The 26,254-nt window shown below is 37.1% G+C and overlaps 1 protein-coding gene across 23 annotated transcripts in view; it reads right to left on the reverse strand.

Annotated features, from left to right (window-relative positions):
- ikzf2 (IKAROS family zinc finger 2) overlaps positions 1–26,254 on the reverse strand; it is a 397,036-nt gene that overhangs the window by 115,899 nt on the left and 254,883 nt on the right. For 17 of the 23 annotated variants that reach the window (XM_087265836.1, XM_087265830.1, XM_087265814.1 and 14 more), the window contains exon 1: positions 1,297–1,364. The gene's annotated coding sequence lies outside the window, so the exon portion shown is untranslated. Of the gene's footprint in view, positions 1–1,296; positions 1,365–4,406; positions 5,221–5,435; positions 5,526–5,624; positions 5,773–6,231; positions 6,537–10,192; positions 10,291–12,187; positions 12,250–26,254 lie in introns of those variants that run through there. The other 6 variants (XM_087265822.1, XM_087265826.1, XM_087265820.1 and 3 more) reach the window with 3 other exon arrangements.

Raw genomic sequence — 26,254 nt, forward strand, 5'->3', positions numbered from 1 at the left:
TCACCACCTACTGGTGATGTAAGTGCCCCCGCCCCATCAATTCATAATGCCATATCTGTTCAATTTTTATTTATTATTATTTATTTATTTATTTTTTGTAAAGAGCCCCTATTTTGGGTGTTTGGAAATTACCTTCCATAGAGTGTGCAGCACAGCTAAGTGAATGAAATCATCCAGATGATATTTAAATCTGAAAGTGCACCTTGTTTAAAAATATAGATTTAAAAAAAAAAAAAAGATTCATCTCAAGAGTCGTTTAAATGATTTGTAGTTCATCTGGATGTTTTGTCTGTTCGTATCGATGCTGACACGAAACACTACCAAATATGAAGTGCCGGATCTGGTAAAACATGAACACGCCTTTCTCTTTAGTCACTAACGGAGTGCAAGTGTGTGTGGGACTGATCATTACTGAAGATAAGTGACCGTTCAGGTTAATGCAATAATATAACCGGCAACAGGAGATTCCTTGGCCGTTTGTTAAAGGAAGGATCAGAAAAGACAATTGATGTATGGGACTTTGTCAGAGCCTAACAGAAACTTTATCAGTACACAGCTTGTTTTCTCTAGCTTGCAATATAGGTATTTAAGTGTATTTTGTTACTTGTAATCACTTTACGAGGCTTGTACTGTATCTGGTTAACGATTTATATTCTCATATTGCGTCTAAAGCCAAGTTGAAAATGCGATGTGTGCCACTTACCCTACAAATAGCAATGCGATTGTGCAATCTTCTGTCATTTGTCAAATTTCAAAATTAGTTCAGCTTTTGCCACTGTGTGGATTAATAATGACTGTGTGTTGTTGTTGTCTAAGGAGGGGTTTGGGAACAAACGAATCACTGAACCAATCATATTGGAGTCATTGGGATAATTAGGTAAACATAAATGCATATTTAAAGAAAACTAAAGTGTTTTTTTTTTTTTTTACCTTGATCTAAGTTTTTAGAATAAAGTATAAATAAAGTATTTTTTCTATATCTATTTTATAGCTTGTGCTATAGGGTAAAGTATCTATTTATTGATTTACTTGTTATTTATTTTATTGGGACCATGTACAGCTTTTTAGCTGCACCAGAGTTAGCTTTTTTTTCTTTGTTTACTAGCATATTAGCAGTTTCGAGGAGCATCAGTCCATAAGTACACATACGTGTACATCATGTTTAGAGACCTACAAAGATGCTGGTTTTACACCCCTTTTATCAAATTTGCATGTTATGACAAATATACAAGGCTTTATAAATATGTAAATCAGAATAAGCTATGAAAAATGATTATGAAATATGAAACTTCTTACCTGATGGACGTTTGTGTATGGCGCTACCACTTGGATCTTCCATTGTGTTCGCCGCCATTTTGAATTTTGACCGTAGAGTGTTATACAATTCTGACACCACTAGATGGCAGTGTAAGTACCTCCATACGTGTCCATAAAACGACCAATTTAAAAAATGAATAAATAAATAAATAAAAATAATATATATATATATATATATATATATATATATATATATATATATATATATATATATATATATATATATATATATAAATTTTATACAAATGCCTATATAGTAGGACTCCACAAACCATAAGCACAGATATTTGACGTTGTAAACAAACACAATACCTACCAGCCTAAAAACTGCAAAAATATGACTAGTAGGCTAATTATTCATCCACTCACATAGGAATGCACATTTTGATTTGGACTGTGTTGTATTTGTGTTTTTTATTTTATTTTTTTATATTTTATATTACTTTTTTTTTTTCCTTTTAGGACAAGTTTACAATCATTATTTTGAGCTACTAACTTTTTCACATAAGAGTGCAAGGTCACAATTAGAATAACTTATTCTTCTACTACTGTATACTCTAGCTGAGCAACATGTAGTTGAGCCGTCAGAAGTGAGTAATATTGTGCATGTAAAACAAGGTTGTTTAAAAGAAATGTATTCAAAAGCTGTATAAATATTTCTTAAATAATAATAAACTTCAAGCTTCTGTAAGTGATTCTAGGTACTTTATCTATGGATAAACATATAATGTAATGTAATGTGTATTTATATGGCGCATTAAGTGTGTATGGCCATACACCCAAAGTGCTTAACGATCATTAGTAGGGTCTCTTCACACTACCACCAGTGTGCAGCATCCACTTGGATGATGCGATGACTAGGGGGTGTAGAGAGGAAGTGATACAGCCAATTCAGTGGATGGGGATGATTGGGAGGCCATGATCGGTAAGGGCAATTGGAGGGAATTTGGCCAAAGCGCTGGGGTTACACCCCTATTTTTTACAAGAAGTGCCATGGGATTTTTAATCACCACAGAGCCAGGACCTCGGTTAGGCGTCTCATCCGAAAGACGTTACTCAATGACAGTTTACTGGGACATTAGGACTCACTCAGACTTCAGGCTGAGCGCCCCCTGCTGGCCTCATTAACACCACTTCCAGCAGCAACCTAGTTTTCCTTGTTGCTTAGCTTCAGCGAGTAACCAATCTTGGGCAGCAGGGTGATATAGCTGTGGCCTAGTAGCCATGTAACATTATACATTAATATATTTATAGCCAGTATGCAAAACATACATATACATAACTCATTTTTGGATTCTAAAATCAGATTTCAGCCAAACAGAGGGATGTCAGTTTCAGAGATCTTTTGATTCACTTGATGTGAAATGTTGAACATGTTGAGAAGATAAATATCATACATTTGCCCCTGCCAAGTAATGAAATGTTTATGCTACATCATGCACCAATTGCCGCTTGAGAGAGAAGGATAGAGGCAGTTGCAGATAATGAATACCCTGAAAATATGTCCGTCGAGATTTTCACCGCAAAGTGTAGTCGTTTTCCACATCCCCCTCTCTTTCCTTTAAACACATCTAAATGTTTTCATCCAAGCTCGTTCTCCCACCTGCCTGACTGATCAAAGCTACAAAATGTATACATTCCCTTTGCCTTGTTTTCAGACAGCCCTACATTGTTCAAAGGGGAGCAGTGCAAATTATTAACATCCTTTGCAAACATAGGGCACATTTTTGTGAAGCAAATTTCACAGAGCATAATAAAACACAATCTATATGGCATAAAAATGAAGGCGTGAGATACGATTCAAGATTCAAAAAGTCATGTCAGGTGCATGTACATGCTCAGGACGTGATAAACAAATAGTAAACTTATGTATCCCTTTCTCTTATGTATACCTTTCTCTGTAATAGATTTAATATTTTCAGCATATTACACAATGTTGTCCCATTAAATGTATTTCAGGCTAATAGTTGCTGATGTAAAATAACATAACATGTCTGCGCACACACAGTATGGGCCCACAATCCACCATTGTTGTTTTGGAGTACTCACAGATGCCTAAAACTGTAATGCACAATATTTCTTTTATAGTTTCCATGAAGAATATACCAATATAATTCTCGAAAAAAAATATGATTAAACTTATTTGAATAATGAGCATTTTCAAGCCCCCAAAATGCATTTGTAGTGTAAATAAATAGCCCAAACTAAAAATGGTGGTGTATAACACTAGAGTAGACAATCTTTAAAGAACATCCCTGTTGTTAAATGCATCTAATAGCATATATTCTAAATACACTTTGTTAAAAAATATAGCAAAAGCTTGAAAATGGATCGATCAGTAACATTTCGACCCTTAAAAGCATACACAGGCATCTTCAGGATGTCATTGACCAGCCTCCCCCTTGTTAATTTCTTAATATATTAAAATAATTAATTCATTCCACAATATTATTTATATACAATATTCCAAGTGAACTATAAAACATTGAAGTATGCAGTAATGAAGTGTCTGTTTTCTAATCATGTATGTATTGTATTGTTTTTGTAAAAAGTGTATAAAGTATCTACTGTAGCTAGCTACCCATTGTACACTATGTATTGCATAAATATTATATATATTTTTTCTTGTGCAACAATTATAATGTGTCTAACAGAAGACAGAAACTCCAAAAGGTCTAGAACAAGTGGAGTATGCATGGATAATGACTGCATTTTTATTTTTGGGTGAACTGACCTCTTTAATTCAAAGTATTTGATGACTTAATAAATGAAACTTGCCTTTATTCCTCAAGGTGGCGATGTGTGGTTCACAATGATGACATTTTACTCATAATTATCACAGGCATAAACAAAAGAATATTATTGCCAAAACTTGAAATGGCTTTATTGCGAAGCAATTACTGTACACAGTCGGATTATAAGTGTCAGTTTCACGTAGTGGCAGATCAGGTGAATAAGCTGTTGGTGATCAAAACATTGTTAGAAAAATGTTAAGAATTATAGTTTGGCATACTTTAATGTTTCAGATTATCAAAACAAGTGCAAATATCAGTGAGGATAATACAAGTAAACACATCATGCAGTTTTTATACAAAGGTTTTTTTATTAAGGGAAAATACAAAAATGCACAGCCCTGTGTGTTTGCCACTAAATCTAATAACTGGTTGAGCCACCCTAGGCAAAAAAATAAAAAAAAATAAAAAATAAATAGTAAATAAAACTGCCATCAAGCATTGTGCAATTACTCATTTTAGCCTGTTAATGTGCTGTGAAGAGATTTTGGTCCACAACAGAATTGTTGTAATTCAGCCACAATGGAGGTTTTTCTAGCAATGGACTGCCTTTTTAAAGTCATGCCACAGCATCTCAATTTGATTCAGGTCAGGATTTTGACTAGGCCACCCCAAAGTATTTATTAGTTTTTTTTTTTTCAGCCATTTAGAAGTGAACTTGTAGCTGGATGATAGTATCTGGAAACCACCGACGTCCATAGTAGGAAACAAAATACAATAAAAGTCATTTTTCAAAATGTCTTCTTTTGAGTACAGCAATAGGAAGGATTTCAATTTTTAAGTTTTTGAACAAATGATGACAGAATTTTCATTTTTGGGTAAGCTATGCCTTTAAGTCAACCCAGGCTCATTATAAATACATACCCTGGCAAACATTTCTGGAAAGGGCAAAAGACGTCAGTTTTTTTTTTTTTTTTTGGAGTTTTTGTTTTCGCAAATCCACCAGAGGCTGCTGTGTACGACTTTTTAGATCTCAATTTCTCTCACGAATGTCATTTGCATCTGCTCTTCCCGTGTGAATCTGTAAATCCACCAGAGGCCGCTGTGTACGTCTTTTTAGATCTCAATTTCTCTCACGAGTGTCATTTGCGTCTGCTCTTCCCGTGTGAATCTGTAAATCCAACAAAGGCCGCTGTTGACCGACTGACTGACCGACCTACCCATCACCCACATACACCCCCTTCCCCAAACCCAACCGATAGTGTTTTCAAAAGCAATTCAGAAAAAGAAAAGCCCTTGCCGTCGCCTGGTTTTTACCACGTTTTCAGATCCTACCATGTTCTCACCCCGTTATTTACTGTTTGTTTGGATTTGTTTTTGTTTTACCTGCTTTCTGAAACCGTTATTCGAATCTCGTCATCACTGTCAACTCCTCGTCTTAAATCCACCAGCATACACAGTGAGCCACTGGACAATCTGGTAACAGCAGAAAAACATGAAAAGAAATAAAAGCCGTCACTGGCTCCATTTTGTTCCGTAGCGTTCATTTTAAAGATGAAATGCAACTATACGTACCTTGGAAAAAGTGGACACATCGATCTCTGGTGGATTTGTGAAAACCTTAACTGCAAAAAAACATACCCCCTGGGACGTATTTTGCTCTCTCCAGATATGTATACGGGGCTATGTATTCACAATGAGCCTGTGTTGCTTTAAGGTGAGACTTAGCCAACCCAGGCTCATTGTGGAAACTTAGTCCCGCGGACGTTTCTGGAGACCGCGGAATACGTCCCGGCGGGTACGTACGGCTGCAGTTTTTGTTTTCGCGAATCCGCAAGAGGCCGCTGTTGTGTGCTTTTTCGGACCTCAGACGCCTCTCGCGAGCGCGAGCTGTACTAGTGTGAACCCGCCGGAGGCCGCTGTCCGACTGACCGGATGATTGACTGCCCGACCGGTCAATCGGCCGACTCGCCCTCCTCCTTCCCTGAACCCAACCAATTTTACCGATCGACCCGCCCGCCCGCCCGCTCGCTTCCCTAAACCCGAGCAACAGTTTACAAAAGCCATCCAAAAAATAAAAGCCCTGATTTTTTTTTTTCTACCACGTTTTCGGATTTTGCCGCGTTCTCACCTTGTTACGAAACTCGTTTACTTAATTTTTGGGATTCTGTTTTTGTCTTACCTGATTGCTGGAACTGCTCTTCCCCGGACTCGAAACCGGTCGCCGTGGTCAACTCGTCTCTGCATCTCGAGCCTGCCGACGTACACGCTGAGCTGAGTGGACAAACAGGTTGCAGCGGGGAAGCCCTCCACAAGGAGGTAAGGCAAGCGCGAAAGGGAACAGCGTCACACTGCCCCGCAGCGTTCGCTTGAAAAAAATAAACGCAGCCGTACGTACCCCCCGGGACGTATTCCGCTGTCTCCAGAAACGTCCGCGGGATTACGTTTTCAGAATGAGCTTGGATTGGACTTAGCAGGTAATAAATCCTGCAGAAAAATTGGAAAACACATTTTGACAGGGAAGGTTATTAGATATTTTTTTAATGACTGTCAATCATTTTCTAAATGCACAACAACAAAAAAAAGTTGCATTCAAGTTAATCACCATTGTCACAGACATTGTCTCCTTTTGTTTAAAACTTGTAACACACAAATCAACAATAAAGTGAGTGCATGAAATTGTATTTAGTGAGTCCACCATACAGTAGCAATATACCCCAGCAATGTCCTCATCTGACCGAATGAAATGTGGGCTAACCCGACTGAAGTGAGCTCCCAAATCACATAACAAAGACTTATTGAGTGTGGAGAGTCACGTGGCTCATGAGTCTTGCAAACGTAAAGCCTGTCATTCTGAGCAGTTGAGCTGAAGAAAGCATAAATCAACAGTGTGTCAGTCTAAGATATCCCACCATAGAGATGTTCCAGAGGAAGAGCTTCTGCGGCAGATGCCCTGAAGTCTGTCAACCTTTGAAGGTGGTGCTTTAGAATTCAGCTCACAAAATGTGTCAGACTGCAGCGCCACACACTCTGTGCTGATTCTCTTGGATCTGGTCCACGTGTCTCCTCTGCTCAGGCGAATCGTCTCAGAGACAGGACCCTAAGGCAGGGCTTTAAAAGGTCTGTTCTGATAGAGGGAACCTGCTCGACTCTGACCGCTTCCGAGGGAGGCTTGATCCACCGTAACGTGACGATTCGTTCTACGCTGCAATTCAGCATTGGATGCATGTGATGCCATTAATGGCTGGGTTTTGTGTGAGTGTGTGTGTGAAAAACACGCAAGCACATAACCATTCAATGCTCACATACACTTGAAAATGAATGGGATATAGACAGTGATGGTAAAAAGGAATAAGAGCTACAAAATTAAGTTCATACTGGAATAATTATACAACAAAAGAATAGGGCTGCATCTGAAATCGCCTACTACTCAGTAGGTACTACATTTAAAATTACAATTTACTAAACCGTTTGATATAGTATGAATGTGAGTAGTATGAATGAAAATTGGATGTACTATATCCACCATTTTGTCAGGATCACATTACCCACGCATTTTGCGTCTACTCCCATTCATGAATTCTCTCGCAAAGCTTTATGGGATAGTGTAGAGTCCATCAGATGCGAACTTCAAAATCTCAAAGGAAGTATTACATAGGTCATCCAGGTAAGTTCTCGCATACTGTTTTTCGAACTCTATGAATTTTAACAAACTACTCGTCTCGCATACTGTTTTTAGCATACTATATACAGTAGTATGGAAGTATGCAATTTTGGAGGCAGCCAATCATTATCAAAACTTGAATGGTGCTGTAGCTTGACTAGCTTTACTATACTTAATCAAATATTAGTGTACGCTTTAACCCCCAAGCATACCTTATACTGCAGACCTTTAAAGATCACAAAAGACCAAAACTCATTTTTGTTTGATGTTGTTGATGTTGACAGTCATATATATGCCCCACATTGCTAATAACACTATTAGGACACATATATTTTACTAAAAAGTGAAAATTGGTTGCTTTTTCGAGCAAATTCGTTCTTCCGCTTGGGAAATCATTTTAAAAGCTACGTCAGGGCCATGAGATTGTTGAGTAAATTCCAAAGTGGAGATAGGATGTCTGCTGGTACAATGTGACATCTTTGAGTTTTTAGCATTAATTCATGAGAAAGACTTGGCTTGAACCAATCAGCACGCTCTATTGTGAATGAGGTGCAACTGCATTAATATGCATGATATATCTCCGAAGACTGTTATTACCTGTTACAGTGTTCAGACGGCATGAGAGACGCCATGTTGTGTTGACAACCATAATTAAAACAAGTTGATGAAAAAGAATTGTTTTTATAAATGCACTACAACGAAGGTTTTGTTTCCATTTCCTCATGATAAGAGCGAAGCTTGTGTGTGGGCCCACATTTGTGGATTACAGTGGTCTGCTAACACGCGACACAATATAGTTTTGTAGGGAACATTGTTTTACCCAAGAACTTTTCGAATATGGAAATGGTGAAATCTGAATTTGCCACCCGTCTTCTTTTGAAAAAAAAAAAAAATTGAACTGTCTTTACAGCTTTAGTAAGTGTGTGATCAGTGTTCTTTGTTAAAGTTTATTCAGATGGCAAAGTTAGTTAGTATCATTAGCAGTATTCTTTTAGTTTTTAAAGTCAAAATGATTTAGTTACTAAGTTTACAGTAATATTACTACAATTTTATGGATTTAAAGATTCACTGTAAATGCTGCTCTCTGAATGTAAATACATTAATCAAACTATTATTGGTGTGTAAAATTTTCACTGCATATGATTTTTGCCGCATTTTGTGACAGGATAGTCTAAACACAGACGGCTGTTTGAGGCTATTCTCTGCACCTACCCAGTCTCTGCATTTACCGAGAAATGCGAAAGTTTTTCTTTCTCCCATTCGGCATTCGGTATCAAATTCCATTAAAACAACACTCTTTCAGCAGTTCCTCGCATCCAATATCTCGTTTGGCATGAAGGGCATGAATGAAAGGTTCCTGAATAAAAGTGAAAGTGCCAAACTGCAGATAATATTGACAAATTAAAAATTAAATACCCAAAATTACATGAAACTCTCCAGAGTAAACATGGCTAGTGTGGTAACGCAATGACATTCATTGAATTATGTGCTATAACTTGTAAAACGATATCATGAAAGGAACATTCAAAAAGAAATTCACGTCAACACATTAGTCTTATTATTTTTTATTCAGATTAAGACAAATAATTCCATTATTGATGTCCATGTAAATGTAGTCACTGTCTTTTTCCCCTTCGTTTGTGTTTCCGCTCTGAAAATCAGCGCGCATGTAAAGAAACTCCCATTTTCATGCAAATCCTTTCCTCTTTCGCCCCTCGACACTTCCACCTAAACAAAGCTGGACTCACCCTCTTTCCTGACTATTTGCAGAGACAGGGGGTTCTATGGCTCTTTCATTTTTCCCTTGTGGACACTTTTGGGCACAAAGCATAACTAAAATGCATTTACTTTTAGAATATCCACATTTATTTCTATTTCTAATATTATTATAAATATTATGGAATTGAACTTAAAGAGGACTTTGCTTTGTTGAATCAAGTCTTTATTATTATTATTATCGTTGTTTGCTCAAGTGGCAAACTTCTAAAAATAGTCTTGAAATGCTCATATGAAGGGAACCATTTTAAACAATCCATTCCACTTATTTCTATGCTGCAATTCAGCATTGAATGCATGTGATGGCATTAATGGCTGTTTTTTTTTTCTTCCTGTGAGAAGACACTTAAAAACATGAAAATGAATTCAACATTGACCATTCATACTAGACTCATCATGGCTCCATAAAGAATGTTTTGATTTCTCTGCAATCGATTCATCCTCACAAATGATGGATGTTTCTATGGATACCGTTAATGTAATTAATCCAGACAGAAAATGACATTGTTAACCCTGCCCACTTCAACTTGGCTTCATTTTTATTTTTTTAAGTCTCCTATTGATGTATAACTCTCTGTGTGACCTTTCACATTCTTTCATTTAGAATAATGAATGATGTCTAAGAATGGGAGTGGTGTAGATCATTCTTAAAAAAAGCTTAGTCGACAAACATTGCCTTCTGTCACTTTGTGATAAATCACACCTGTTAAGCATGGTGTCTGTTCCAGTTTTCTTCTCTGCTTAAGATAGTCTACAAAATGTCCATCACCTTCAATTTCTTGATAGTGTTCAAGGGCAGAGCTGGAGGGCAAAATAAACACATGACCAACAGGCTGAAAATAATGCATATACAGTACAATATACAAATGTTTACAAATGAATTAACTTGGTTTATTATTTTGGTTTATACTTGGTAATTCATTCATTCATTTTCTTTTCGGCTTAGTCCTTTTATCAAACCACAGCGGAATGAACTGCCAACTTATCCAGCTCATTTTTAAGCAGTGGATGCCCTTCCAGCCGCAACCCATCTATCTCTGGGAAACTTAGTAATTCACAAGCTGCAAAATAAACATTTCACTTTATACTACAAAAGTCTTGTCGTTGATCCTAGTTGTAAGAGCAACAAGTAACAACTTGACTTCTAATTGTTTAATTGGAAAAGTGGCAGATGGTTGATTTTTCAGATGAATCATCTGTTGAACTGCATCCCAATCATCACAAACTGAAAAGACTTATTGGAACCCTCATGGACCCAAGATTCTCACAGAAATCAGTTAAGGTGAAGGGAAAATCATGGTTTGGGGTTACATTCAGTATTGGGGCTTGCGAGAAATCTGCAGAGTGGATGGCAACATCAACAGCCTGAGGTATCAAGTCATTTGTGCTGCCCATTACATTACAAACCACAGGAGAGGACAAGCTCTTCAGCAGGGTAGCGCTCCTTCTCATACTTCAGCCTCCATATCAAAGTTACTGAAAGCAAAGAAGGCCAAGGTTCTCCAGGATTGGCCAGCCCAGTCGCCAGTCATGAACATTATTGAGCATGTTTGGGGTAAGATGAAGGAGGAGGCATTGAAGATGAATCCAAAGAATCTTGATGAACTTTCGGAGTCCTGCAAGAACACTTTCTTTGCCATTCCAGATGACTTTATTGAAATTAGGTAAAATAAGCGTAATCTAGAGGTCTTTGCTTTTTATTTAAGCCACTTCTGATACCAAATGATCAACTCAAATTATTATTTGTTATTCCTAAACAATTACACTTACACTTACAATTATAATACACTTGGATAGGCGATTCAACTTTTGTGAGGTAGTCTATATAGTCTTTGGGAAAAAAACAACAACAACAACTTATAGCCACAAAAACACTTACATTATTTGAGATATGACAAGTTTTCTAGAGTTAAACAATTTTTAAAAATAATTTTTAATTCCATTCAGTGGTTCTCCGGGTCCAGTGGGAGCACTTTTTTGCTAGCCTAAATCAATAGGTGCTTCTCAATTCATATTTGTGCATCTTTGTTTCCTCACTTCGCTTTCCCCATTACTCTTTCCTTGCGTCTTAGCTCCACCACTTCAGGATTCGAGGGAAAGACGTAAGGAATAGTTGCGAGGACAGAAGAACTGAATCAAGTGAATTTATTTCCTTTAAGGTCACTTTAAAGCATCTTCATTTAACAAATTCTGTAGACCAGTGTTTCTCAACCACATTCCTGGGGGACCACGAGCTCTACACCTTTCCCATGTGTAACCAAACACACCTAATTCAGATCATCAGCTCATTAGCACAGACTAAAAGACCTGTAATGGGTTTCACAGACAAAGGAGACATCAAAAGCATGTGGTGTTGGTGGTCTTCCAGGAACGTGGTTGAGAAACACTGCCATAGACCACTGGTTTTGCTTGCAGTTCAGTAAGTTTATCGATGTGGAAGCAATTATCATTTCAGATGTAAATCATCTCTAAAGAAGACACCAGTGAGATTAATATCCAGCAAGTCAGATTTATCAAATGTTATCATTATCAATAGAATATCATAACGTCTTTAAGTGCTAACAAAATTAACAATATGAGCTTGATAAAAAAGAATGGTTTGAGTGTATGTGAACCATTAATAGCTGCAAATTAAGGTTTCTCATAATAAGCACTTTGAAATATGTGTTGTGGTCAGAACTCTGCAGTATGAACTTACATTAGAAAGGCACGGAACTGCGTTTAAATTGCTCCCTCTGAAAGTTGCTGGCTCCTCACCACCTATTGAGAAGAACAAATGTATTTTTTCTTGTTTATGCCCTAAGCCTAATAAAACACAGATAGCCATGTGACTAATACAAGACTCAATGTTCCACCTAAGAGGCCTAAAAAAGACATTTCTTTTCCCTTTGGTCATTTTTAACTGTTGCATCTCGCACAGACTTCTAAAAAAAGACATGCATTGCATTTCTGGACCTAGGATTGTAGGATAATACACTGTTACAGAGTTAAAGAGATAATTTTATTCACACCTAAAATGATAATTCTCTCACCCTCAAGTAATTCAAAACTTACAAGGCACTTTTTAATATTGATATTACTATATTTTAATTAAAACCAAGAGATTTGTGTCCATTAACAGTCGATTTTCCTCAAATCGCTTAAAATGTTAATGTATTGTGCTTAAAAGTAATGCTATTAAATTATATTTGTTTATTAGTGAACAATGTTTACAGCATTCAAGCTTTCTTGAAATGTGAGAGCCAAGGATGTTCATTCTTGCCCACCACAAGCATCAAAAAGATTTGAACTTCTGTTTGTTTGCTGATTAATATTTAAACGCAAGCCTAAATTTGTGCATCATATTGAGTGATCATTTCTCCTCAGAAGAGACTTGGATTTAAACCCTTGACTCTTACGTGTGTATTTATTTATCTCATATCTCATTATGGCTGCTTTGAAGTGTCAGAGTTTTGGGTAAATAGAGTTTAAATGGAGAAATTAAATCTTTCATGTTACATTACAAATATTTAATCTGTGTTCCAACATTAGAACCATTAGGGGGTTTGTAAATAAGGGGAACTTATACTTTTTCTCAAAGATTGGCTGCCTTTTTTGACACAAGAACACTACCATGAACCACTACCATCTACCCATCCTCAAATTCAAATACAACAGCAACAAAAGACAGCAGCCTTAAGTAAAATATGTGTGTAAGGCTGCTTCTCAGGTTATATACAGTAGTGATGGCTAATCTAGCTGTTTATTTAACCAACCTTCTGTCTCGCTACAATCCAACCCGCTCTTTAAGATCTCAAAACTCAGGGCTTCTAGTAGTACCTAGAATAGCAAAGTCGAGTAAAGGAGGTTGAGCCTTCTCATTTATGGCTACTAAACTCTGGAATAGCCTTCCTGATAATGTTCAAGGCTCAGACACACTCTCCAAATTCAAAACTAGATTAAAGACCTATCTTTTTAGTAAAGCATACACTCAGTGCATCACTTAGCGGTATGATACATGAATGTGCCCCACACAGAATTCTGCATCTTGTTTATATACACTATGAACAGCAGCTATGCTAATTATTCCCTTTATTCTCTATCTCCACCTAAGGGATACTCAGTAGGTAATGCTGTCGCCTCACAGCAAGAAGGTCGCTGGTTCGAACCTCGGCTCAGTAGGCATTTCTGTGTGGAGTTTGCATGTTCTCCCTGCGTTCGCATGGGTTTCCTCCGGGTGCTACAGTCCAAAGACATGTGGTACAGGTGAGTTGGGTAGGATAAATAGTCCGTAGTGTATGAGTGTGTGTGTGAATGTGTGTGTGGATGTTTCCCAGTGATGGGTTGCGACTGGAAGGGCTCGTCTGTCCCTGGAGCGTCACAGGAATCAATCTCATGCTCTCTACTCCTTCATGTCCACCACAGTAGCTGCTCAGGATACGGCCTGGTCCAAGATATGGAAACCTTGGCATCATCTCGTCGCTGGTCTTGGATCGAATAAGTGGTGCTGCATAGACTTAGGGCCTCAGGATGACATCCCCACACACATTCACACACACACACACACACAGACACACACACACACACACTACGGACAATTTAGCCTACCCAATTCACCTGTACCGCATGTTTTTGGACAGTGGGGGAAACCGGAGCACCCGGAGGAAACCCACGCAAACTCAGGGAGAGCATGCAAACTCCACACAGAAACGCCAACTGAGCTGAGGCTCGAACCAGCGACCTTCTTGCTGTGAGGTGACAGCACTACCGACTGCGCCACTGCATCGCCCTGGAATTTATATCTCTTGTTTAAAATAGTATGCACATCAGCATATCTCTTGCTCTTCAGCACTATACAAATAAACTCAAACTGAATTAAATAATATCAATGTCACCTAAAAAAACAAAGCAAAACACAAGAGCTAATACCCCTCATTATTTTAACTATAAACCATTCTGTTTCTTATGACTTGCCTGTTTTGTTATTGTGTCTCCCAGACGTATTAATATAAGTTCAAAAAACCCCACACTCCCTTTTTCCTCAGTAAAACCTCCAGGGTCTCTACAACCATCGCAAATCTTTCAGATATTTGCAAGCAGATTATCTGAAGAGGCAGAACAACAACAACAACATCTTTTCAGGGAATTAGAAGTATAGAAGAACTAATATTAAAAACTGTCAGGTACAATCAGAGCTTTCACAATGGCAGCAGTTCCACAGTCATCAAGCACGTTTGAGGGTTTGTGTTGTGTCACAAGGGGGCAGAGTTGTCTCAGGGTTGCTGTAACACACAAGGTGATTTCAGCTCAACGCGTAAATACATTATGAAATGCTGGGTCACTGTCAGAAGCTTAATAAAATAATAAGAGCGTCATCTTTCAGTAAATCCGAATCAAAGACTCATTTTTGCAGCGTACAGATTGGATAGTGAGGAGAAAAAGAGCCTTATTCACTGACCTCTCTGTTCACAAGCCCTAATTACTTCTGAAGGGCACGGCTCCTGCTATGTTGGATTATTAGAGAGTGATTTTAAGAGCATGTCAGACTGAATTACAGTAATTCACGCTCTTATATTCTAATCATGTGCTGTCACAGACGGAGTACCTGCATATCTGAACCGTTGATTAGATGGTTCATCTAACCATGAACACAGAGCAAGTAATTGGAAATTGAAATGTGTCACACATCGTGAGGAATCGGTTCCTTGGGGTCAATTTTAACATCAAATTACGCTTGAATAAAACAAGTTTATCACAGTAATACAGGCCGTCAGATTAAATTGTGAGCACTGGCCCAAGAGAATTTCAGTGGTTTTGTAGCCTGTCAGCTCATCAAAATAAACTCATAAATGAATAAACTAAAGCACTTGCATTTGCCGAAGCAAAAACGTGTCGGAGTTTGCCACTGCTGAGGTTTTCTAAGTGGTTGCTATGGCATGGTCCAAAAATAAAAGTGTATTTTTGCTAATGTATTGCTGTTTTTCATTTGACACGTACATTTAAAACAATCTGTTCAACTGGGAGAAGAATAGAGTCAGCCCTCTAGTTAAGCACATTGCCAAATTATGTTTAAAGGTGAGTATTGATGCTTTTACTGATTTTAGTTTGTGCTTTACAAAAACACATAAAATAATATTAATAATTCCTTAAATTTATATAGCTCTTTTCTAGACACTCAAAGTGCTTTACTCATTGGGGGGAATCTACACATTGAGAGGAGACAGAGTAATGTAGATATTTATTATATGGGGATGGTTAGTAGGCCATAATGGACCAAGGCCAGTGGGCAAATGCCAGGGTTAAACCCCTACTCTTTTTCAAAGGACATCCTGGGATTTTTAATGACCACAGAGAGTCAGGACCTCGATTTAACATCTCATCCGAAAGACGGAGCTCACCGAGCAGTACAGAGTCCCTGTCACTATACTGGGGCGGTAAGACCCACACAAACCGCATGTTAGGCACCCCCTTTATTCATGTTCCTTCGGCTTAGTCCCTTATTTATCAGGGGTTGCCACAGCGGAATGAACCACCAACTAGGGCTGGGCGATTTGACAAAAATGCAATCTTGATAAATACTTTCCATATTGAACAATAACTATGTATATTTCAATATACAGTAGTTGTTAATGCTTCCAGATTCAAAAGAGCACCCCAACAATAACTGAAGCCACAATAATTAGAGGGTCCATTATATGGCATAACATATTTTTGGATGATAAATTTTTGGTAGACAAAATTTGATACATCTCTAATATCAACAGACTTTAAGATTTCTATTGTTGTATTTTCTGTTGTGTGATTGGCTCTTAGATCATAATAGAAGAAAAAAGTCCAGAGCTTATCATTTTATTGCGATTCAACATAATAAATGGCCCAACCCCACCACCAACTATTCTTGCATATGTTGTACGCAGCATATGCTTATCCAGCTGCTTCCCTGTACTGAAAAACGCCCATACACTCTCACATTCATACTCATACTATCGTCAATTTAGTTTTTATGACTGTGTGGAAAACCGGAGCACCCAGAGGAAACCCACTCAAACACGGGGAGAACATACAAACTCCACACAGAAATGCCAACTGGTCCAGCCGGGACTTGAACGTGCTAACCACTGAGCCACCTTGCTGACCCCAGCATAATCATGTGATACTAAATGTTCTAATTACCCATATTACAGTATATATTGACTATTATATACACACTACACAGTGTTTCTGTGATAGTCCAAAGCATATTAATATGAGGCATGAAACTGGTTGTCAGTTGCCTAGCATCTAGCAACCAAAAGGTCATATTTCTTATTCTCCAGAGAAGGCTTTTATTTCCCTGGGTAAATTCAGTGCTAAATCCTAATTCTAAATTACACGTGTTCAATGTTCCTTGGGATTAAACGCATTTAGATAACTCATGGTACAGTATGCATTATGTGAAAACACTTCCATGTGTTTACTGTAATTTTTTACATACAGCACTAACTATAATTTGAATAGGGGGTTAAATATGCTACATTGTTTTTTACATAAATAGACTTATGCATTTTTTTTTAAATAGACAACCATCACCAATTGGTATCTATTTTTTTTCAGTACTATAAGGCTTCTTTTATAAATGTTTATAAAGCATTATTTAAATACTTTACTTTTCACAAGGTGTATAAACATATTGCCATGATTCAGATGCTGTCTGAACTTCTGGTTTCTCTCTGGATCAAAACTCATTCTGGACTGTACCAGAATATTTAATTATTTGAATATTTGTTTGGTGGTTGGAGATTTGACAACTGGCACCCCCACCACACAGTGTACTTATTTCATGTAACCTGGACTTGAAACTCTAGTAAGTCCAGCAAAGATTAGTTTTACAAGGTTAACTTACATTTTCAAGTGAACAATTATTGCAAAGTTTAGTTGAAATGCTTACATTGTTAAGTTGTCTGTACTAACATTTAAGTTAACTAAGCAGATTTTCTCAATTAGCAATAGTGCAGACAACCAAATTCTGTACATCAGACTTTTTAATAAACTTTCAATTTAACAATTACGCATAATGCACTTACAATATAAATGGCTTTACAAAATACTTTTCTTTATAAAGTTATTTTTTATAAAATATTTGCCCTTAAAAAAATAATGGTGAGGATAAACTCAACTCAGATGTTCTAAAGATAAGTCTTAAGTGTAACAAACACTCTAGTTAAGTCAGCTTAGACTAGTCAAAACAGTGGAAACTTACCATATTAAGTTAAATTAGCAATTGTTTTTAAAAAACATTAAAAATCATGTTGAAAAAACACAAACGTGGATTCATTTTTACAGAACAGAATGCTACAGAATGCTAAAATTGTGAACTACACTTTATCTTAAAAATATCTTAACTTATTTTATTTGAATTTAATAGACTATTTGTTAAATGTAATAGTCTATTAGGAACTCAACTTTTATTATTAATATATTTACTATTTATTATTATATAACTTATTATTATTATTATTATTATTATTATTATTATTATTATTATTATTTATAATCTATTAATTTCTGTCTTACATCTGCCACAGCTAACAATCTTGTTTATTTATATATATATATATATATTTTTTTGGAAAGAGTTCAACCAAACCATCACTGTGTTATTCATGCATAAATGAAATAATAATATAAAAAATACATTTCAAACAACTGAACAAATATTATAACGTAAACATATATCAGCCTATGGGATGTTTTTTCTTCTCACTATGATCCAGCAGGTGAAAATTCATGCCTGTAGCATAAACAATACAAGACGAGCCATGCCCTGAAGTTTAATACTTGAGGTTAAAGGTTTGTTTACATCTCCAACTCCAAGTATGAGAAACAGAAATACTGATTTTTAACAACCACCCCAACCAAAAACAAAAAAGCAAACAAAAACTACAAAGATGTTTGGAGTTTAACCAAAACCAGCCAGAATATCAGAAATTCTTTGCTTACATGCGCAAGGACAAGCGTCCCACTGTGAGATGGGCTTTATCCAAACGCAGCAGGGTTTGGTTCAAGTCATTTTGTTGACAGTCCTTCAGTCAGTCATTCAGCAAAGCTTTTGTCAGGTAAGACCACTGAGACATAATTCACATGACAGTGTGTGCCCGACCAATGCCTTTCACCTACCGAGAGACAACAAAAGCAAAGGAATACAGGTGCCAGTTAAACATCAGATTCATGCTGTCGCCGTGCATCTGGAGGAACAAACTAAGTGTGACGGAGCACTGCATTAAGATCTCCTCGACATGACAAAACAGACAAACAAACACTTTGGACTAAAGGGAGATGTCTTGCAGTCAGACATCTCATTAAAAGTAAAGGAGCATGTTTGCTTGCAATTTTCAGCATGCTCTTTGGTTCTGTTACTATAACGACAGAAATTATGCAAAAGAGACACGGTCAGACACCCGGCGTATTCATTTTATCCTTCTTTGTGTGGAGTGTCTTCTTTGAACCACAATAAGAAATACAGAGAGGAATTTGTTTTCACTGCACAAACAGGAGGCAGAGCATGGATATATTTATAAAGCAGAATGTGGAATGTTGCTTTTGGGATCATTTGTAGGAGGGTTTGTTTTACCAATGAGCAACTGGACAAGTTGGCATGCTGCTACTCAGAAAAGGTGGTAATAAAAATAATAAAAGAAATGTACAAATAAATCTTTCCTGTGTGTGATTATTAAATGCAACATAGCACTGTCACCTCACAGCAAGAAGGTTGCTGGTTCGCGTCCCAGCTGGGTCAGTTGGCATTTCTGTGAGGAGTTTGCATGTTCTCCCTTTGGTTGCATGGGTTTTCTCTGGGTGCTCTGGTTTCCCCCACAGTCCAAAGACATGCGCTATAGGTGAATTGAATAAGCTAAATTGGCCGTAGTGTATGTGTGTGAATGAGTGGACGGATGTTTCCGAGTGTTGGGAATGATTCCGCTGTGGCAACCCCTGATGAATAAAGGGACTAAGCCGAAGGAAAATTAATGAATAAAATAAAAATAATAAATAAATAAATAAATAAATAAATAAATAAATAAATAAATAAATAAATAAATAAATATGCTTTAAAATTGTTACTATTGCATGAAAGGTTTAAATAATTTTATAACAGTTAAGAAAATTGAATCTACACAATTATTAGATACAAAATAAAAATATACTTCTAACTACATAAATAATTAGGAAAAAACCTAAAAATTTGCTTCATTTATATCGGCATGAGAAAATAATGATAAAATATGAGCCAAATAAATAAATAAAATCTTTTTATACATGCTTACATTTGAAGTAACTTTTAGACAACACGGTATAACATGTTTTACTGTAATGTCAGAAGAGTTAAATCAATATTTGGTGGAATAACCCTGATTTTCAAATTACAACAAATTATAACATTAGTCATTCTTACTGATTTTAGTTTCCGGAAGAAAATACATTTTAGTTGAAACTTGGAGGAAATGCTCTCAGATCTTTATAGACTAAATAGAATATTAACAATTTACTCAAACCCATACATAGGCATGTCACAATAATCAATATATACATATCTATTGGAGGTGTCAGTGTCAGTATGGTTAAAAAAAATAAATAAATAAAACTCTATAGTATTTACTATAAATTACTTTTGTATATTTTCAAGTGTCTCCCTGCGTTCGCGTGGGTTTCCTTCGGGTGCTCCAGTTTCCCCCACAGTCCAAAGACATGCGATACAGGTGAATTGGGTAGGGTAAATTGTTTGTTGTGTGTGTGTGAATGTGTGTGTGGATGTTTCCCAGAGATGAGTTGCGGCTGGAAGGGCATCCGCTGCGTAAAAACTTGCTGGATAAGTTGGCGGTTCATTCCACTGTGGTGTCCCAGGATTAATAAAGGGACTAAGCCGACAAGAAAATGAATGAATATTTTCAAGTGGGAGCCTGCAAACTGAAAATGGATCTAGGAGACGTCACCGTTATTTTTTACCTTGCACTTTATAATACGTTTTCACATTCTGATTTCAATGCCTATAATTAAATTGTTAAAATTACTTTAATACATTAAATATTCTAAAGAATAAAATATGATGTGTTCTTTGTAAGTGTACTTGCGTTATGAGGCTATTACATTGTCATTTTGGCATTATTTAATGATAATAAAATGGTTTTAAAATGACAACAATATAAATTAATCGCAATATATTTTGGTGCAATATTTTATGACATGCCTACCTATACATAATAAATCCAGAGAAACTGACAATCAAACAATATATATTTAACTAATTACTCCAATATTGCAGGTAAAACATTATCAGAGCTTCAAACTCATAAAAAAGCTTGCAATTTTAAATTTCAATCACAGATAGATGGCAACAGAGAGGCCAAAATTCAGTAGTGAATATTTTTTTGACCACCTCTGTATTCTTTCCCATACATTTTGATGTCTCTTCCAGAAATTTGACAAAGTGCTAACCCATGGATCACTGGCACCTCCATTCATCAACTGGATCTGGACGTGGGCCCACAGTCGTCATATGGCAAACACCCAGGATGAAAGATGAAGGAGATGCAGGTGTATTCAGGGTTGCTCAAATAAATCAATAACACTGCCAGGGATTCATCAAATAGGAAAGAAAAAAAAGGTCTGTAGGTAAATGAAGCATTAATACTTAACCTTGAAAGATGCACTGCTTATGTTCTACCCTAAACTAATCACTGGCCCTGTTTATACCTGATATTAACATCCGTCTTGTGCGATCTGATCATAAGTGCTCAAGAAAGTTAATAACACCTGTCAGGCTATGGCCATTAGCATTCTCATTCATTTTGATGGTGCTGGCTTGAATGATGCAGGGGAAAAGATGATTGACAGGTGAGCGTGCCTATGTTTGTACTGGTGCATCAGGACGAATTCAATGCAAAGTACTATTTACTTGTGGTCAACATGTGAAACATGCATTTCAATACCAATTAAAAAAATAGGATTACTGCTGTACATTTTGAAGGAATCCACAATAAAGTCTACAAATCTTATCACAGCTTCTCAGGTTTGGCTATTCTGAAAGGTGATTATGGATCATTTGTCAAACATTAATTTAAATGTGTTGTATTACAGCCATTATGTGACAGAAGCCATCTGCTTATTGGTGGTTAAAAATGAATAATTTATTTTCTGTGACAACAAATCTGCTCATGGATCACTATTTATCTTGCAGTTTAACCACAGGATGAGCTCTGGGAAACACAACCTTCTTGCTTTCTGTAGATAAATAGATAGATAGCTAGATACGATAGATAAATAGATATACGGCAGACGGGCAGACGGGCAGACGGGCGGGCGGATGGATGGATGGATGAAGATTGTGAAAAAATGGAGGGATGGGTGGATGGAGTTTGTAAAAAAATGGATGGATGGATGGATGGATGGAGACAAAATAACAGATGGACAGACAGATGGATGGATGGATGGATGGATGAATGGATTGAGATTGTAAAAAATGGATAGATGGGTCGACAGAGATTGTAAAAACAGCGGAATAGATGGATGGATGGAGATTTAAAAAAACTGGATGGATGTGTACATGGAGATTATGATAAAACAGATGGATGGATGGATGGATGGATGGATGGATGGATGGATGGATGGATGGATGGATGGATGGAGATTGTAAATGAACAGATGGATGGGTGGATGGAAATTGTAAAAAAAATGAATGGATGGTTGGATGGATGGATGAAAACAAACAAAAAAATCAGACGGACGGACAGATAGACAGACAAATGGATGGACGGACGATGGATGAATAGGTGAATGGAGATTGTAAAAATGGATAGGTGGACGGAGACTATAAAAACAGATGGATGGGTGGATGGAGATTGTAAAAGAACAGATGGATGGGTGGATGAAAATTGTAAAAAAAAAATTAATGGATGGATGGATGGATGAAAACAAAAAAAACAGATGGATGGAAAGAGTGACGGACAAATGGATGGACGGACGATGGATGAATAGGTGGATGGAGATTGTAAAAATGGATTGGTGGGTGGACGGAGTTTGTAAAAACAGATGGATGGGTGGATGGAGATTGTAAAAAAAATGGATGGATGGATGGGTGGATGAATGAATGAATGGATGGATGGATGGATATTGTAAAAGAACAGATGGATGGGTGAATAGAGATTGTAAAAAATGGATGGATGATGGATGGATGGAGATTATAAAAAAATGTATGGAAGGGTGGATGGATGAATGGATATTGTAAAAGAACAGATGGATGGGTGAATGGAGATTGTAAAAAATGGATGGATGGATGGAGACAAAAAACGAATGGACGGACAGATGGATGGATGGAGATTGTAAAAAACAATGGCTTTAAAATGCTCCAGTGTCCGTGACTGTGTATCACTCTGTAAACATCAGTGAACTGATGACCTTCACAGCCAATCAGTCATTTCTGTTAAGCGCTTGAACACAATGGCCAATCAGCAGTGTTTGAGAAAGTGCTCAAAAGTGCTTAAACATTATCAGGAAATGAAAAGGTTTTTTTTTTTTTATTATTACCAATTAGTACCAAAAATGCAATATCATGACAACACTAATGCTTATATGATCATTTTTGTGTAGTTCTTTGCACTTAGCATAGAATACCACAAAACATCTTAATAGTGTTTATGATTTGTAATCAAATATGTTTGCCTCACCTATCTGTCTCCATATGGACAACATTTCTGTTGTGGTCCGTTTCCTCAGATAAAATAAATGTAAAATCAATGTAAAACTAAGTGGTAGAAATGGACTTTCTCTAATATTTGCTTTGGAAACACTATTGGTTGGGTTTAGGGAAGGATTTAGGTCAGTCGTTTGAAAGGTGATCTGTATGACAAGCGTCACCTTCTCATGGACATGTGCAAAAAGGATGTGCATTGTACATAACTAAACTTACCCTATGTAACACATTTCAAATTTAGAAAATGAAATGACACCCTCTAGAGGATTTGACATCTGAAACGTATAAAGAAGCGCATCTTCAGTGTTTGACTGTTGGTTATTCAGTAATGATTGTTTTCAGTAATCTAAAACATTGTGAATTTCTGAGTGTGTTTTACACAGGTGAGTGGGCTTGACAAACCACCTTTAGCAACACTCTTTTCTCTATATGCACCACACACTTTATTTAAACTCCATCTTACAAGGATTCACTAATGTAAACAATGTTTGCTTTCCTAAAATTAAACAGTTCTAAAATAGAGGTTCCACTAATTGGCGCTCCTACCAATGTTAACCAGTGTAATGACTTTAAACTCTGTTGATGATCTACAAGTTTCTCCCTCTACCCAGGTGCGCAACCTTAGCGTACTTTTTGGTGCAAAGCCCAGCATTAACACACTTCAAACACTTTACAAAAATAGTCTTCTTTTACCTACGTAATATTGTGCAGATTAAACCTCTTCTCTGACGCCCTGATGCGGAAAGGCTTATCCAGGCCTTTATCACATCACATCTCTCTGTTACCCACTCTTCAGAGTCCAACCAACAAGTTTTCTTAGACTTTTACAGTATATTAACCCACTTCCTCCAACCACAATATCCCCCCTGTACTTCAGCAACTCCACTGGCTTCCTGTTAAGTCACGTATTGATTTTAAAACCCTGATTTTAACATATAAAGCAGTGCATGGGCTAGAATCTGACAATACATTTGCGACCTGGTAACTCTTGCCACTCCCACCTGCAGTTTTTGTTCTACATCTGGACTTATGCTGTGAAGGACAATGGGTGGTAGAGCTTTTTCGTACAGTGCACCTACTTGTTTACCCATCAGCATCAGGAATGTCGCTTCTCTGGACTGCTATAAGAAACTTCTCAAGACTCACTTTTTTACCGTTTTTTTTAATTAAGGTTAATTATTTTTGTCAATTTAATCATTTTAATTTTGTTGTTTGTTTATTATTGTCTTATTGTGGTGTTTGTTCTGCTTTTGTTTTGTTACTGTTTGCCTTTCATGTCCTCTCGTTTAGACTATCGTAATGCATTACTAGGCGATTGCCCTGTTGGCCTAATTAACAAACTTCAGTTCAAAATGCAGCTGCTAGAGTGCTTTCTAGAACAAAGAAATATGATCATATTACTCCCGTTCTTTCATCATTGCATTGGCTGCCTATTAAATATTGTATACATTTAAAAATTGTATTGACTACCTAGCAAACCCTGAATGGCTTGGCTTTCCAGTATTTGAGGGAGCTCCTGGTGTATTATAGCCCCTCACGTACACTGCGCTCAATTAATAAAAATAAAATTGATTATTCCTAGAACATTAAAATCAACTTTACGCTGTAGATCTTTCTCATATCTAGCACCTAAACACTGGAACAGCCTTCCTAGCACAGTTCGGGAAGCAGACACACTTTGTCAGTTTAAAGCTAGAATAAAGACACATGTCTTTGCATTAGCATACATATAAAACACAAATGCTTTTGAAATCCAAATTCTCCAAAGCAGGGGTGTCAAAGTCAATTCCTGGAGGGCCGAAGCCCTGCACAGTTTAGTTCCAACCCTACTCCAACACACTTACCTGTAGGTTTCAAACAAGCCTGAATGACTCAATTAGTTTGATCAGGTGTGTTTAATTAGGGTTGGAACTAAACTGTGCAGAGCTGCGGCCCTTTTGGAACTGAGTTTGACACCTGTGCTCTAAAGGATTGTTAGTCTGCATTATTTAGGGCAACTGGAGCCAGGAACACTTCCTAAAAGAAATTATAATTTGAACGGCATCTCTGCTTATGTTAGTCTGTTTTATTATTCCAGAGGTTTCCATAATCCTGGACCAGGCCATATCCTGAGCAGCTGCAGTGGTGGTCATGGAGGAGTGGAGAGCATGTGACTGATTTCTGAAAGAACTTAGTGACAGACAAGTCTCCGCATTGATCCCATGGACCAGCCTGTACACCGGCCTGTGACCTCTCCAACCTACAGCTTCTCCAAGATGGATGTCCAGGATTCTTCAGCCTCCGGCACCTAGACTGCAGCTCTGCACAAGAAGTTTGGCCAGAGAAGAAATGGTCGTGCCCAACTGAGCCTGATTTCTCTCTAGGTTCTTTTTCCTTCACTTTCTTCAGTTGGTAAAGTTTGTTCCTCGCCACTGTCGCCACTGACTTGCATGGTTTGGGACTTGTGGAGCTGCGCATTGATGGACTTTCATCAGTGACAATTAAAAGCAAACTAAACGGAACTTCAACTCTGTAAACTGGACCAACACAGTTTCAATTTACTATAATCTTCTATGTTAAGCTGCTTTGACAAAGTCTACATTGTAAAAGCGCTATAGACATAAAGATGAACCAAATCTACATCTACATCTATGTTCATCCTGAAACAACATTCCAATCAGAATTAAAGAATGCATTTACAGTTTTTGTGAAGTTTAGGCTTACAGTTAGGGTTATGTACTTATACATTATTGTTCCCTTCCTATTTTGGGAATAATTTAGTTATTCCAGGATTGGGTTTAGGGGTAGTAATTGGGTATGGATGACTTTTTTGAACAAAAATATAACTCAAGGATCAGCATAGATGTTTATCAAGGATGGCATTGTTGTTGGTAAAATCACAACCACATGGTCACGAGACACGACTTTCCCGTTTCATTCTACTGTATGTCATGCAGCGGAATGACAATGAAGCTTAACTTGACTTGACTTGTATGCAAATTAAGCAATGTCAGCTAAAATTAAAGTAATTTCAAATAAGATCAAAGTTTTATATATATATATAAATATATATATATATATATA

This window comes from Danio rerio, chromosome 9, assembly GCF_052040795.2.
Source record: "Danio rerio strain M-AB ecotype USA chromosome 9, GRCz13ab, whole genome shotgun sequence".
In the NCBI taxonomy this organism is placed as follows: Eukaryota; Metazoa; Chordata; class Actinopteri; order Cypriniformes; family Danionidae; genus Danio; species Danio rerio.